The sequence below is a fragment of the Bombina bombina genome, chromosome 2, assembly GCF_027579735.1.
Source record: "Bombina bombina isolate aBomBom1 chromosome 2, aBomBom1.pri, whole genome shotgun sequence".
Taxonomy (NCBI): domain Eukaryota; kingdom Metazoa; phylum Chordata; class Amphibia; order Anura; family Bombinatoridae; genus Bombina; species Bombina bombina.
The window spans coordinates 1,357,360,489-1,357,366,488 of NC_069500.1; positions in this window are offsets into that span (position 1 = coordinate 1,357,360,489).

Here is a 6,000-nt window from a genome sequence, read left to right on the forward strand (position 1 = left end):
TGAAATCCAACGTGCACTAACCAAATATTGCGACTGCGTTAACGTATTCCCCCTATAGACATTAATGGAGAGCACAGAAAAAAATACTTACACCTATTGCTCACATGCTAACCTGACATATTTCACATTCCAATGTGTGTAATTTTTATTGGAAATATATATTTCTATATATATCTGTACCTATTCCTATTTTACATTAAGAGTATCACATATATACAGTTATGGCCAAAAATATTGGCACCCCTGCATTTCTGTCAGATAATTCCTAACCTTGCCCAAAAAAAAAAGCCAAATCTGACACATTTCAAACAAAACTCCAAAAATAGACTGGACAAAATTATTGGCACCCTCAATTTAATATTTGGTAGCACACCACTTGGAAAAAATAACTGAAATGAATCGCTTCCTGTAAACATCAATGAGATTTATATACCTCTCTACTGGAATTTTGGACCAGGGAGAGTTCCTTTTCCCAACTGCTGTTTTGAGATCTCTCCACAGGTGCTCTATGGGATTGAGATCTGGACTTGTTGCTGGCCAGTTCAGTACTCTCCAGCACTTTGTTCTAAACCATTTCTGGGTGCTTTTTGATGTGTGCTGTGGGTCATTGTCCTGCTGTAAGACCCATGACTGCTGACGGAGACCCAACTTTCTGACACTGGGCCCTACATTGCACCACAGAATTCTTTGGTAGTCTTCTTCAGATTGTATAATGCCATGCACACAGTCAAGACATCCAGTGCCTGAAGCAGCAAAAAAAAAAAAAATCAGTGAACCTCCAACATGTTTGACTGTAGGGACTGTATTCTTTTCTTTAAAAGCATCATTTCTTTTTCTGAAAACAATAGAATGATGGGCTTTACCAAAAAGCTGTAATTTTGTTTTGTCTGTCCACATCACATTCTCCCAAAAGGATTTTGGCTTCCTCAGGTAAGTTTTGGCAAACTCTAATCTGTCTTTCTTTCATGTAATTAGCAAGTGTCCATGAGCTAGTGACGTATGGGATATACATTCCTACCAGGAGGGGCAAAGTTTCCCAAACCTCAAAATGCCTATAAATACACCCCTCACCACACCCACAAATCAGTTTTACAAACTTTGCCTCCTATGGAGGTGGTGAAGTAAGTTTGTGCTAGATTCTACGTTGATATGCGCTCCGCAGCAGGTTGGAGCCCGGTTTTCCTCTCAGCGTGCAGTGAATGTCAGAGGGATGTGAGGAGAGTATTGCCTATTTGAATTCAATGATCTCCTTCTACGGGGTCTATTTCATAGGTTCTCTGTTATCGGTCGTAGAGATTCATCTCTTACCTCCCTATTCAGATCGACGATATACTCTTATATATACCATTACCTCTACTGATTCTCGTTTCAGTACTGGTTTGGCTTTCTACTACATGTAGATGAGTGTCCTGGGGTAAGTAAGTCTTATTTTCTGTGACACTCTAAGCTATGGTTAGGCACTTTTATATAAAGTTCTAAATATATGTGTTCAAACATTTATTTGCCTTGACTCAGGATGTTCAACGTTCCTTATTGCAGACAGTCAGTTTCATATTTGGGATAATGCATATGAATAAATCAATTTTTTTCTTACCTTAAAATTTGACTTTTTTCCCTGTGGGCTGTTAGGCTCGCGGGGGCTGAAAATGCTTCTTTTTATTGCGTCATTCTTGGCGCGGACTTTTTTGGCGCAAAAAATTATTTTCTGTTTCCGGCGTCATACGTGTCGCCGGAAGTTCCGTCATTTTTTTGACGTTTTTTTGCGCCAAAAGTGTCGGCGTTCCGGATGTGGCGTCATTTTTGGCGCCAAAAGCATTTAGGCGCCAAATAATGTGGGCGTCTTTTTTGGCGCTAAAAAATATGGGCGTCACTATTGTCTCCACATTATTTGTCTCATTATTTTTTGCTTCTGGTTGCTAGAAGCTTGTTCACTGGCATTTTCTTTCATGTAATTAGCAAGAGTCCATGAGCTAGTGACGTATGGGATATACATTCCTACCAGGAGGGGCAAAGTTTCCCAAACCTCAAAATGCCTACAAATACACCCCTCACCACACCCACAAATCAGTTTTACAAACTTTGCCTCCTATGGAGGTGGTGAAGTAAGTTTGTGCTAGATTCTACGTTGATATGCGCTCCGCAGCAGGTTGGAGCCCGGTTTTCCTCTCAGCGTGCAGTGAATGTCAGAGGGATGTGAGGAGAGTATTGCCTATTTGAATTCAATGATGTCCTTCTACGGGGTCTATTTCATAGGTTCTCTGTTATCGGTCGTAGAGATTCATCTCTTACCTCCCTTTTCAGATCGATGATATACTCTTATATATATATATATACCATTACCTCTACTGATTTTCGTTTCAGTACTGGTTTGGCTTTTCTACAACATGTAGATGAGTGTCCTGGGGTAAGTAAGTCTTATTTTCTGTGACACTCTAAGCTATGGTTGGGCACTTTTTTTATAAAGTTCTAAATATATGTATTCAAACATTTATTTGCCTTGACTCAGGATGTTCAACATTCCTTATTTTCAGACAGTCAGTTTCATATTTGGGATAATGCATTTGAATCATTTTTTTCTTACCTTAAAATTTGACTTTTTCCCTGTGGGCTGTTAGGCTCGCGGGGGCTGAAAATGCTTCATTTTATTGCGTCATTTTTGGCGCGGACTTTTTTGGCGCAAATTTTTTTTTCTGTTTCCAGCGTCATACGTGTCGCCGGAAGTTGCGTCATTTTTGACGTTCTTTTGCGCCAAAAGTGTCGGCGTTCTAAAAGCATTTAGGCGCCAAATAATGTGGGCGTCTTATTTGGCGCTAAAAAAAAAAATATGGGCGTCACTTTCGTCTCCACATTAAGTCTCATTATTTATTGCTTCTGGTTGCTAGAAGCTTGTTCACTGGCATTTTTTTCCCATTCCTGAAACTGTCATTTAAGGAATTTGATTAATTTTGCTTTATATGTTGTTTTTTCTATTACATATTGCAAGATGTCCCACGTTGCAACTGAGTCAGAAGATACTTCTGGAAAATCACTGCCTGGTGCTGGAGCTGCCAAAGCTAAGTGTATCTGCTGTAAACTTTTGGTAGCTGTTCCTCCAGCTGTTGTTTGTATTGAATGTCATGACAAACTTGTTAATGCAGATAATATTTCCTTTAGTAAAGTTCCATTACCTGTTGCTGTTCCGTCAACATCTAATACTCAGAGTGTTCCTGATAACATAAGAGATTTTGTTTCTAAATCCATTATGAAGGCTATGTCTGTTATTCCTCCTTCTAGTAAACATAAAAAGTCTTTTAAAACTTCTCATTGTTCAGATGAATTTTTAAATGAACATCATCATTCTGATTCTGATAGTGGTTCTTCTGGTTCAGAGGATTCTGTCTCAGAGGTTGATGCTGATAAATCTTCATATTTATTTAAAATGGAATTTATTCGTTCTTTACTTAAAGAAGTCCTAATTGCATTAGAAATTGAGGACTCTGGTCCTCTTGATACTAAATCTAAACATTTAGATAAGGTTTTTAAATCTCCTGTAGTTATTCCAGAAGTTTTTCCTGTTCCTGGTGCTATTTCTGAAGTAATTTCCAGGGAATGGAATAATTTGGGTAATTCATTTACTCCTTCTAAACGTTTTAAGCAATTATATCCTGTGCCATCTGACAGATTAGAGTTTTGGGACAAAATCCCTAAGGTTGATGGGGCTGTCTCTACTCTTGCTAAGCGTACTACTATTCCTACGGCAGATGGTACTTCCTTTAAGGATCCTTTAGATAGGAAAATTGAATCCTTTCTAAGAAAAGCTTATTTGTGTTCAGGTAATCTTCTTAGACCTGCTATATCTTTAGCGGATGTTGCTGCAGCTTCAACTTTTTGGTTGGAAGCTTTAGCGCAACAAGTTACAGATCATAATTCTCATAGCATTATTATTCTGCTTCAACATGCTAATAATTTTATTTGTGATGCCATTTTTGATATCATTAGAGTTGATGTCAGGTATATGTCTCTAGCTATTTTAGCTAGAAGAGCTTTATGGCTTAAAACTTGGAATGCTGATATGTCTTCTAAGTCTACTTTGCTTTCCCTTTCTTTCCAGGGTAATAAATTATTTGGTTCTCAGTTGGATTCTATTATCTCAACTGTTACTGGAGGGAAAGGAACTTTTTACCTCAGGATAAAAAGTCTAAAGGTAAATTCAGGTCAAATAATCGTTTTCGTTCCTTTCGTCACAACAAGGAACAAAAGCCTGATCCTTCATCCTCAGGAGCAGTATCAGTTTGGAAACCATCTCCAGTCTGGAATAAATCCAAGCCTTTTAGAAAATCAAAGCCAGCTCCTAAGTCCACATGAAGGTGCGGCCCTCATTCCAGCTCAGCTGGTAGGGGGCAGATTATGTTTTTTCAAAGAAATTTGGATCAATTCCGTTCACAATCTTTGGATTCAGAACATTGTTTCAGAAGGGTACAGAATTGGTTTCAAGATAAGACCTCCTGCAAAGAGATTTTTTCTTTCCCATGTCCCAGTAAATCCAGTGAAGGCTCAAGCATTTCTGAAATGTGTTTCAGATCTAGAGTTGGCTGGAGTAATTATGCCAGTTCCAGTTCTGGAACAGTGGCTGGGGTTTTATTCAAATCTCTTCATTGTACCAAAGAAGGAGAATTCCTTCAGACCAGTTCTGGATCTAAAAATATTGAATCGTTATGTAAGGATACCAACATTCAAAATGGTAACTGTAAGGACTATCCTGCCTTTTGTTCAGCAAGGGCATTATATGTCTACAATAGATTTACAGGATGCATATCTGCATATTCTGATTCATCCAGATCACTATCAGTTTCTGAGATTCTCTTTCCTAGACAAGCATTACCAGTTTGTGGCTCTGCCGTTTGGCCTAGCAACAGCTCCAAGAATTTTTACAAAGGTTCTCGGTGCCCTTCTGTCTGTAATCAGAGAACAGGGTATTGTGGTATTTCCTTATTTGGACGATATCTTGGTACTTGCTCAGTCTTCACATTTAGCAGAATCTCATACGAATCGACTTGTGTTGTTTCTTCAAGATCATGATATAATAATGTGGGGAGTGGTATACACAAATGCACACCACACCCTTTAGGGTGCGCCTCCCAGTTGCCAAAAAATCAGATAGGTAAATAGTCTAGAACCTAGACATAAAACAATACACACAGTAACACAGGATAAAACAACAGAACAGTGAACTACACAGTGGGTATAGGTATGTTAATGTCCATTCATCAATCAAGTCCCACTATCTGGCGGCAGCACTCTGTCAAAGGATGGTCGTCCTGATGGTTAGATACTGCAAATAGAAGAACACAGAGGCGCCACCATGGCCCAGTACCACCAAAACAAAGAAATAAATATATAGAAGGCACTATATATACTCACAAACGTCAAGCACCCAGGTGGTGCTAGTGGGGCAGGCTGAAACTTCACAGTAGTTCAGCTCACTGATATACCTCCAAATAGATCCAGTCGGTGTTCCTTGAGAGCCTAAGATCCTATGCCTAGAAAAGAGAGAGGCAAACCAACATGGCCTAGTATTGTTTGAGCCCAGAGAGAATATAACCCTAATGGGTATACTCACAGGAAACAAAGCACCTCCAGGTGCAATATCAGCAAGCTGGAACCATAAGTCGCCCAGTAGACAAACCACGGCAAGTGATCCTCCGCTTCCAGTAGTATAACGGTGGATAGGAGAGGGGTGTATGAAACCCCACAACAGGTTATTAGGTCAAAAATACCACACCAGCAAGTGTATATAAAAGTAAAAATCTTTAATAACACAGCGACGCGTTTCTCAGCCGCCCATAGGCGGCTGAGAAACGCGTCGCTGTGTTATTAAAGATTTTTACTTTTATATACACTTGCTGGTGTGGTTTTTTTGACCTAATAACCTGTTGTGGGGTTTCATACACCCCTCTCCTATCCACCGTTATACTACTGGAAGCGGAGGATCACTTGCCGTGGTTTGTCTACTGGGCGACT